Genomic DNA, 11,632 nt, shown 5'->3' with positions numbered 1-11,632 from the left:
AACACATCTGATGATCTAACATACTAGTAGCAGCACTTCCAAAATGGCAGGAGAAAGAAAGGAGAAACATTTGAAGAGAAATTGAACAAAAGTATTCCCAAAGGGAAAGATTTTCATCCACAGATCCAAGAAGCTCAGCAACATTAAAAAAAAAAAAAAAAAAGTCATACCTAGGCACATAAAGATCAGGTACTGAAAAAAGACGAAGAGAAAAACCTTACAAGCAGGGAAGGAAAAAAGAACAGATCAGAGGAAAAAGGATGGAACAGCAGACTACTCATGGGAAAGAATGTAAAACAGAAGACAAGGGAATGACACCTGTCATAAAGCATTTAAAGAATCGATGTAATGCTGTAGGTTTAAAAGAAGCCTTCAAAGCTAAACACATTTTCAGACATCTGAAAGAATTCACACGTCACAAAAAATACTACCTCCTTAGACCAAAACAACACAAGGATATTAGTTTTCACCACTTCTATTTATGTAATTTTATACTAGAGGTTCAGGCTTCCCTGGTGGCTCAGTGGTAAAGAATCCACCTGCAACGCAGGAGACCTGGTTTCAATCCGAAAGATCCAGGGTCCGAAAGATCCCCTGGAAAAGAAAATGGCAACCCACTCCAGTATTCTTGTCTGGGAAATACCATGGACAGAGGAGTGAGTTACAGCCTGGTGAGTTACAGTCCACAGGGTCTCAAGAGTAGGACATAGCAACTAAAGCACCACCACCATACTAGAGGTTCTGCCAGGGTGATCAGTCAAGAAAAAGAAACAAAAGAGATCCAAATTGAAAAAGAAGTTAAAAAAAAAAAAAAACCTCTATTTGTGGATGACATCATCTTGTATACAGTCACCTCCAGTATCTGAGGGAGACTGGTTCCAGAACTCCCCACAGATACTAAACTCTGTGGATATAAAGCAGAAAATCCTAAGAAATACACACACACACACACACACACAAAGGGAATAAATGAGTTTGACAAGATCGAAGGATCCAAGATCAACACATACCAAAATAATTGTATTTCTACACACTAGGAATAAACATCAAAAATGAAATTGAGAAGACAACCCTATTTACAATAGAGCCGATGGCACCCCACTCCAGTACTCTTGCCTGGAAAATCCCATGGACGGAGGAGCCTGGTGGGCTGCGGTCCATGGGGTTGCTAGGAGTAGGATACAACTGAGCGACTTGACTTTCACTTTTCACTTTCATGCATTGGAAAAGGAAATGGCAACCCACTCCAGTGTTCTTGCCTGGAGAATCCCAGGGATGCGGGAGCCTGGTGGACTGCAGTCAATGGGGTCGCACAGAGTTGGACACAATTGAAGCGACTTAGCAGAAGCAGCAGCAGCAGCAGCAAGAATAAACTACTTAATAAACTGAACCAAAACACTGTAAGACTCATACACAGAAAACTACAAAACTGTTGGGGGAAAAAAATAGAATTATAGCCAGCCTTTAAAAAAAGGATAAATACTCCACAGTTACGTACTTAGACAACTTAGTACTGGTGAGGCAGCAATACTCCCCAAAACTGAAATGCAGATTCAACACAATCCCTATCAACGCCCCACCTGGGATTTTTGTAAAATAGACAAGCTGATCTTATATAATTCACATGGAAATGCAAGGAACCACAAAATAACTCAAAGTATCTTAAAAAACAGAAACAAATGGGGACACATACTTCCCAATTTCAAAACTTATATAAAGCTACCGTACTCAGCATAAAGCTAAACATACCAATCACCTAAACAGAATTTAGAGTCCAGTAATAAATGCCCACATTTGTAACAACTGGTTTTTTCTTTTCTTTTTTAAGGGCCACACCATGCGTCATGTAGGATTTTAGTTCTCACACCAGGGATCGAACCAGTGCCCCCTTCATTGAGAGTGAGGAATTTTAACCACTAGACCACCAGGAAGTCCCTCAATTGATTTTCAACTGAATTCAAATCATGGATGCCAAGACAATTTAGTGAGGGAAGAATGGGCTTATCAACAATCAAAACTTATTCAACACCAACACTTCACAAATGTTCATGGCAACGTTATTCATAATAGTCAAAAAGAAACAACCTAATGTCTGTCAACTAATAAATGGATAAATAAAAAAGTAGTATATCCACATAACAATATAATTCAGTAATAAAAGAAATTAAGTACAGATACACACTACAACATGAACCTTGAAAACCTTATGCTAAGTAAGGCACAACAGACCACATATTACATGATCCCATTTATATGTAATATCCGGAATGGGCAAATCCAGAGACTTTTAAAAGAGAGACTGGTGGCTGCATATGGTTGGGTGGGTGGAACAGCAGCTGAAGGAAAATGGAGAGTGATCAGTCAAGGACACAGGGTTTCTTTCTTTGCGGTGATGAATGTTCTTAAAATGACTCTAGTCATGGCTATATAATTTTGCAAATATATAAAAGTCACTGAACTTAACACTTTTAAAGGGTGAATTATATAGCAGTGAATTACATCTTTTTTTAAAAACTAAGTTTAAAAAAAATACTAAAGGAAGTTCTTCAGACTGATAGGAAATGAACTAGTATGAAAATGAATCCAGGAATGAATGAAAAGATCCAGAAAAAATAAACATGTCACTAAATATAAGACTATTTTTCCTACATTTATTTAAATGACTACTGTTTAAAGCAAATACAGTTAACTATTGGGGGTGGTTTATAACATATATCTAAGGACATGAACAACAAGGACATTAGCTGGTCATGAACTGTTATATTAATCTGATTCTACTTGATAAATTAAGAATGTACATACTTATCTCCATAACCACTGCTACAGAATGCACTGTGTCCCCTCCCAAATTCATAAACTGAAGCCCTAACCCCCAAGTGACTATACACAGAGATAGGGTCTGAGGAAGTCATTAAGGTTAAGTGAGGTCATAAAGGTCACCTCTCTTCTATATGAGGACAAAGCTAGAAAGCAGCTGTCTACAGGTCAGGATAAGAGCTCCCAACAAAACTGAACCTTATCAAAACCATTACTTGGACTTTCTAGACTCCAGAAACGTGAGAAAATAAATTTTCATTGTTTAAGTCACTCAGTCTATGGTATTACGTCAACCTAAGCAGACTAATATAAACACTAAAAAAAAAAAACACAGAGGCGTAGCTAAAAAAAACCAACAGGCCACATGGATGGAATTTTTTAAATTCAATCCAAATGAAAGCAGGGGAAGATAATCAAAGAATAGATGACAGAAAATACCAAAACGAAATGTTGTGCACAAATTTTTCAAAAAATCAGTATCTTGGGGATTGATAAACTGTTTACAAAGGGCTAGACGTAAAAATTTTAGTCTCTAAAGTCTGTATAACCTTTACTCAACTCTACCGTCATAGCATAAAAGAAGCCACAAAACAATACATAAAGAAGTGAACATAGTTGTGTCCCAACAAATGGACATCGAAATTTGAACTTTACAGAATTTTCACATGACAAATAATACTCTTGTTTTTCCCTCACAATCATTAAAAAATATAATAACCATATTTTTAGTTTGCAGGCCATAACACCACCACAAAAAAAATGGCAGGCTAGGTGTCGTCCACAGGTCTTAAGTCTGCCAACCACTAAACTGAAGTAGGCAAATTAAAACAAAAGCAAGGGAACTCCCTGGTGGTCCAGTGGCTAAGACTCCAGACTTGCAATGCAGGGGGGCTTGGTTCAATCCCTGCTCAGGGAACTATATCCTGCATGCCACAACTAAGGCCCAGAGCAGTCAAATAAATAAATAAAAACAAAAGCAAGCACAAAGAAGGGACAAGTGCTAAGAGGAAAAAGTTCAATGAAATAGAGAACAGAGAAATTGCATTTATGAGTTGAAACCTGCCAACAAAGAAAAACTCCTTGGCTTCACTCAAGTCTAGCAAACACATACTGAAAAAAATTCCAATCTTGCACAAACTCAGAAAATACCCGAGAATTCAACACTTTACAATTTTGAAGAAAACAAATTCCTGAACCCTAAGTATCAGAAATAAAAATATCCTTCATGAATTCAGAGGGAAATCCTTAGTGAAGTATCAGTAAATTGAATCCAATATTAAAAACAATGTTCTTTAAACCAAGTAGTATTTATCCCAGGAATGCAAAGATGTTAGAACACTTCTAGTCCGCATTCCCACACAGTCCCTACCCCACCATTAAAAAATAATAATAGTAACTATCCATATTAACAAAAAACAGGGAGAAAAACAAAATCTCAATGGATACAAGAAAGTCATTTGATAAACATTCAACATTTATTCTTAACAACACTTAAGAAATTAGGACTGGAAGGAAACTTCTCAATGTGATACAAAGCATTACAAAAACAGCTAAAGCCAGCAGGATAACAGCCAATTAAAAAATACTGAATGATATTCTTTAAAATTAGGAGACATGAATGACCATTCTCAAAATTCAGTTTCAATAGAGTACTGGAAGTTAAACTGTGCAGTAAAGTAATAAAGAAAGAGAATAATAATAAAGACTGTAAAGGAAGAAGTAAAACTAACTTTGTTCACAGACACCATTTCACAGACATCATAATTGTGTATGCAGAAAATCCTAAACACTACAAAACAATAAGTGAATTCAGCAAGGTCATCAAATATAAGATCAAGGCACAAAAATCAACTGTATTTCTACATACTATGGTAGTTTTGAAGTTTACACTACCAAACATTTATTACAGTGTCATCAAGACTGTGTACTACTGGCAAAAGAACAGACCAAAAAATGGAATAAAAATAGTCCAAAAATAGACTCACTCATATATATAGTCACCTCATTTTCCAAGGCACCAGTGCATTTTAATGGGAATATTTTCAATATGTTAGAACACACAGGTATCTGCATGGAAAAATATGAGCCTTGACCCCCAACTTCATGCCATACACAAAAAGCCAAGATAGGCTAGATTTAAATGTAAAAGCTAAAATAGCTTCCCCTTTTCAAAATTTTCACTTAACTGGAAAAAACAGCTATTTCTTTATCTGTTTTTTTTTTAATGGCTTTATTATGTAAGTTACATAACATAAATCCCACCCATTTTATGTGACAACTCACTTATTTTTACTAAATTTATAGTTTTGCCATCACCACAATCCCATTTACCTATTTTTTTATTTTTTGACCACACTGCACAGCTTGTGGATCTTAGTTCCCCAACCAGGGATTGAACCCAGGCCCTCAGAGATGGAAGCACCGAGTCCTAACCACTCAACTGCCAGGGAATTCCCTACTTTACCTGTTTTTAAAGGTTAGGCAAACCATGATGTCTCTTTTGCCCTTTCCCTATTAATCTCAGTTTTTATGTATATTTACATATATAAATGTCATTCACTATCAAGTAATTTAGGATTCACACTTAATGACAGTTCTTTCATTATCTTCCTATTTCACAGAATGAACTTCCAACATGCAGTAAATAATCTCTATCTTTTTTCATTTAGCCATATGACTTCAATTATGTTTGCAGTAACTAAGAACCTTGTGAAGCTAAATCTTGGCTGCTACCAAAATAACTGCTTTCACATCTTCCCAGGATATTAAATCTGGTAAATTACAGAAGTTGTCAGGAAGAATCTCTCCTTATCTTCCAATAAAACCTTTATACCTAAAGCATGAATTTTTTCTTTGGCAGAAGGATTTTGTACACAATCCTGAAGTTTCATACTTCTAAGAAGGTACTATACAAAAAAATTTGCTACAAGATTATCTAATCAACACTACAGCAAAACAACTGATTTGTACACATCAATTATCTAAAGAATTACTTTTTTGTTGGCATATACAATCAATCTAACAAATAAATATGATGTATACCAGCCATTCTGAAACACACTAAAAAAGCTTTTTAGTGCTATGGATAAACTCATTCAGGCAACACTTACTGAGCTCCTATCATGTGCCAGATGCATTTTGTGGGGCACAGGGATTTACCAAAATAAATAAAGCACAGTCCACACATTCAAGGAGCTCATAAATCAAATGCACAAGACAGACAAATAGACAATATTATGTCATTTAACTTAATAGATACTAAGACATATAAAGGTGCACATTAGATAAACCCATAAGATAATGCCTCCCATGAAACTGGTAATTAGAATAACAGGAAAAAGAAAACCACTGGAAAAGGGAATGTAGAGTGGAAAACAAAAGAGGTCCTGGAAACTGAAATATGATATCTACAATAAAAACATCAGTAAGTTACAAGCTAAATCAAGGAAATCTCATATAACACAGAGCAAAAAGATAAAAGACTGATTATATAAGATAATATGTCAACTATCAAGGTTTTTTTTTAAAAAAGGAAAAACATGAAAGTGAAAACGTTTTCAGAGAAATATACTTCAATGTTTCTAAGACCAAAGAACATGAATTTCTTGTTTTGAAAAAAATGTTTTCTCACAATGATGAGAAGAACCACACCAATACAGAGGCTCATCATTGTGAAATACTTATAAAGTATGAAGGCATAAGAAAGCTATTAAAAATACTAATAAAGCTATTATTCAACACATAAGAAGGAAATTGTTGAGCGGTAAAGGAGATTACTACCTTCCTCCGAAGTGATTTTATTTAAACATTCTAAAATTCTACATCCCATACATCCTGAGGAAATTATGAAAATGCACTTGAAAAAGTGCAAATTAAAACTTAAATGCTCCCACTTTCACCATGTATATTTAACACTGTACTGCAAGTTGTAACTAAAACAATTAGGTAAGAAAAAAATATCAATTCAAACTGGGAAAGAAAAAGTAAAGGTATCTCTATTGAAGATGACATGATCTTATATGCAGAAAATTCTAAATAATACACACACATACAAACACACACAAAGAGAAACAGTTAACAAATTAAGCAAGGATACAGGATACAAAATCAATATAAAGGGCCAGCTATATTTCCGTACATTGTACAATAAACAACGTACATGAAATATGCAATTTCCTTTTTGAAAACAAAATAAGGATGAAAACGAAGAGCTGATTCTTTGAAAAGATAAACCAAATCAACAAACCCTTAGCCAGACTCATCAACAAAAAGAGAGGATCCAAAAAAAAAAAAAATTAAAGAGACGCAATACCTGACACCAGAGAAATATAAAGGACCATAAAGAAATTACATAACAATTATACGGCAATAAAATGGGCAACGTAGGAGAATTCGATAATCTCCTAGAAATAATCACCTAGTATAACCTCCCAAGACTGAATCAGGAAGAAATACAAAATATAAACAGAGACCAATTACAGTAAGTCCCCTATATACAAACCAGTTCTGTTCTAAGAGCATGTTCTTAAGTCCAATTCATTCAACAAAACTAGCCTAGGTATCCAACTAACACAAGTGGCTGTATAGTACTGTACTGTAATAGGTTTATAATACTTTGCATGTCCCATCACTTTACGGCAAACAGATGGGGAAACAATGGAAACAGTGACAGACTTTATTCTCTTGAGCTCCAAAATCACTGTAGATGGTGACTGCAGCCATGAAGTCAAAAGATGCTTGCTCCTTGGAAAAAAAGCAATGACAAACCTAGAGAGCATATTAAAAATCAGAGACGTTCCTTTGCCAACAAAGATCCGTCTAATCAAAACTATGGTTTTCCCAGTAGTCATGTATGGATGTGAGAGCTGGACTATAAAGAAAGATGAAGACTGAAGATCTGATGCTTTTGAACTGTGGTGTTGGAGAAGACTCGAGAGTCCCTTTAACTGCAATCAAACCAGTTAATCCTAAAGGAAATCAGTCCTGAATATTCACTGGAAGGACTGATGCTGAAGCTGAAGCTCCAATACTTTGGCCACCTGATGCCACTCATATGAAAAGACCCTGATGCTGGGAAAGATTGAGGGCAGGAGGAGAAGGGGATGACAAAGGATGAGATGGTTGGATGGCATCACTGACTCTATGGACATGAGTTTAAGCCAGCTTCGGGAGCTGGTGATGGACAGGGAAGCCTGGCACAGCTATACAGTCCATGGGGTCGCAAAGAGTCGGACACAACTGAGCGACTGAACTGGACCGAATACATTAAAAAACAAAAAAGTAAAACACTCTGAATGTTACACTACAGATTTAAGGGACTAGATCTGATAGAGTGCCTGATGAACTATGGACGGAGGTTTGTGACATTGTACAGGAGACAGAGATCAAGATCATCTCCATGGAAAAGAAATGCAAAAAAGCAAAATGGCTGTCTGGGGAGGCCTTACAAATAGCTGTGAAAAGAAGAGAAGCGAAAAGGTAAGATATAAGCATCTGAATGCAGAGTTCCAAAGAACAGCAAGAAGAGATACGAAAGCCTTCCTCAGCGATCAATGCAAAGAAATAGAGGAAAACAACAGAATGGGAAACACGAGAGATCTCTTCAAGAAAATCAGAGATACCAAGGGAACATTTCATGCAAAGATGGGGTCGATAAAGGACAGAAATGGTATGGACCTAACAGAAGCAGAAGATATTAAGAAGAGGTGGCAAGAATACACAGAAAAACTGTACAAAAAAGAGCTTCACGACCAAGATAATCACAATGGTGTGATCACTCACCTAGAGCCAGACATCCTGGAACCTGAAGTCAAGTGGGTCTTAGAAAGCATCACTACAGACAAAGCTAGTGGAGGTGATGGAATTCCAGTTGAGCTATTTCAAATCCTGGAAGATGATGCTGTGAAAGTGCTGCACTCAATATGCCAGCAAATTTGGGAAACTCAGCAGTGGCCACAGGACTGGAAAAGGTCAGTTTTCATTCCAATCCCAAAGAAAGGCAATGCCAAAGAATGTTTAAACTACCGCACAATTGTACTCATCTCACACGCTAGCAGAGTGGTGCTCAAAATTCTCCAAGCCAGGCTTCAGCAATACGTGAACCGTGAACTTCCAGATGTTCAAGCTGGTTTTAGAAAAAGCAGAGGAACCAGAGACCAAATTGCCAACATCCGCTGGATCGTGGAAAAAGCAAGAGAGTTCCAGAAATTAACATCTATTTCTGCTTTATTGACTATGCCAAAGCTTTTGACTGTGTGGATCACAATAAACTGTGGGAAATTCTGAAAGAGATGGGAATACCAGACCACCTCACCTGCCTCTTGAGAAACCTATATGCAGGTCAGGAAGCAACAGTTAGAACTGGACATGGAACAACAGACTGGTTCCAAATAGGAAAAGGAGTATGTCAAAGCTATATATTGTCACCCTGCTTATTTAACTTATATATGCAGAGTACATCACGGGAAATGCTGGGCTGGAGGAAGCACAGCTGGAATCAAGATTGCTGGGAGAAATACCAATAACCTCAGATATGCAGATGACACCACCCTTATGGCAGAAAGTGAAGAAGAACTAAAAAGCCTCTTGATGCAAGTCAAAGAGGAGAGTGAAAAGTTGGCTTAAAGCTCAACATTCAGAAAACGAAGATTATGGCATCTGGTCCCATCACTTCATGGGAAATAGATGGGGAAAGAGTGGAAGCAATGTCAGACTTTATTTTTTGGGGTTCCCAAATCACTGCAGATGGTGACTACAGCCATGAAATTAAAAGACGCTTACTCCATGGAAGAAAAGTTATGACCAACCTAGATAGCATATTCAAAAGCAGAGACATTACTTTGCCAACAAAGGTCCGTCTAGTCAAGGCTATGGTTTTTCCTGTGGTCATGTATGGTTGTGAAAGTTGGACTGTGAAGAAAGCTGAGTGCCGAAGAATTGATGCTTTTGAACTGTGGTGTTGGAGAAGACTCTTGAGAGTCCCTTGGACTGCAAGGAGATCCAACCAGTCCATTCTAAAGGAGATCAGTCCTGGGATTTCTTTGGAAGGAATGATGCTAAAGCTGAAACTCCAGTACTTTGGCTACCTCATGCGGAGAGCTGACTCACTGGAAAAGACTCTGATGCTGGGAGGGATTGGGGGCAGGAGGAGAAGGGGACGACAGAGGATGAGATAGATGGCATCACCATCCAGATGATGGCTGGATGGCATCAACGACTCGATGGACATGAGTTTGGGTGAACTCTGGGAGTTGGTGATGGACAGGGAGGCCTGGCGTGCTGCAATTCATGGGGTTGCAGAGTCGGGCACGACTGAGCAGCTGAACTGAACTGAACAGTAAAACAGCTGGCATACAGGGGCTGACATCGAGTGAACAGGCAAGAAGAGTTACTGACTAGAGGAGGGAAAGAGGTGTAGGATGGTAGAGCTGAAAGGTTTTCAGCAACAGAAGATGGAGGGTAAGCTGCAACTTCATTCACATCAGATACTGAGAGAATACACATTTGCATCTTTGAAAGTTTACAACTTACTGGTTTGTATGTAGGGGACTTACTGTACCAATGATAAAACTGAATCAGTAATTTAGAAGACTCCCAAGAAATTAAAGTCCATGACCAGATGGCTTCACAGGTGAATACTACCAAATATTTAGACAATTAACAACTATTTCTCTCAAAACATTCCAAAACATCTATGAGAAAAGAATGCATCTGAACTTCTACTACATCAGCATTACCCTGATACCAAAATCAAAGACATCACCACCTCCAAAAAAGAAAAAACAAAGACCACTTTTCAGCCAGAACCGCCATCTTCCAGTAATTCGCCAAAATGACCGACACAAAGGGAACAAGGAGGGGCACCTGCAATATGTCCTCTAGGTCTTTTAGAAAACATGGAATTGTTCCTTTGGCCACATACATGAGAATCTACAAGGAGGGTGATATTGTAGATATCAAGGGAATGGGTACTGTTCAAAATGGAATGCCCCACAAATGTTACCATGGCAAAACTGTGAGAGTCTACAATCTTACCCAGCATGCTGTCGGCATCATTGTAAACAAACAAGTTAAGGGCAAGATTCTTGCCAAGAGAATTAACGTGCATATCGAGCATATTAAGCACTCTAAGAGCCAAGATAGTTTCCTGAAACATGTGAAGGAAAATGATCAGAAAAAGAAGGAAGCCAAAGAGAAAGAGACTTGGGTTCAGCTGAAGCGCCAGCCTGCTCCACCCAGAGAAGCATACTTCGTGAGGACCAATGAAAAGGAATTCGAAGTGATGGAGCCCATTCCTTATCAATTCATGGCCTGATGGGTGTAAAGATAAAGACCTGGACTGTAAAAAAAAAAAAAAAAACAACTACAGACCAGTATCACTTATGAACATAAATGAAAAAATCCTCAACAAAATACAAGCAAAACATATTCAGCAATACATTAAAAGTATCATAAGCCTTGATAAAATGGGATTTTATCCCAGAGATGCAAAGATGGTTCAATATCTACAAATCAATCTGGCAATACCATGTTACCAAACTGAAGAATAAAAATCACATCATCTCAATCAATGCAGAAAAAGCTTATGACGAAATTCAAATTCCACTTATCATAAAACCTATCAACGAAATAGGTACAGAAGGAACATAACTCAACATAATAAAGCTGATTATGACAAACACACCATCCTCAATGGTAAAAAGCTGAAAGCACTGCCTCTAAGATTAGGAACAAGACAAGATGCCCACTCTCACCACTTTTTCATCTGATTCCTTTGGCTAGGACTTCCAATATTAACTGAATAAAAGAAGGAAAA

General features: G+C 37.5%; 1 protein-coding gene and 1 pseudogene across 11 annotated transcripts in view; one reads left to right on the top strand and one right to left on the bottom strand.

The window, feature by feature from the left end:
* The window catches only part of MGA (MGA, MAX dimerization protein), a 149,099-nt gene that overhangs the window by 68,078 nt on the left and 69,389 nt on the right, over positions 1–11,632 (bottom strand). The gene's annotated exons all lie outside the window — the stretch shown is intronic.
* LOC113900134 lies at positions 10,646–11,565 on the top strand (annotated as a pseudogene).

Source organism: Bos indicus x Bos taurus, chromosome 10, assembly GCF_003369695.1.
Source record: "Bos indicus x Bos taurus breed Angus x Brahman F1 hybrid chromosome 10, Bos_hybrid_MaternalHap_v2.0, whole genome shotgun sequence".
In the NCBI taxonomy this organism is placed as follows: Eukaryota; Metazoa; Chordata; class Mammalia; order Artiodactyla; family Bovidae; genus Bos; species Bos indicus x Bos taurus.
This window is presented reverse-complemented; position numbering and strand designations above follow the sequence as displayed.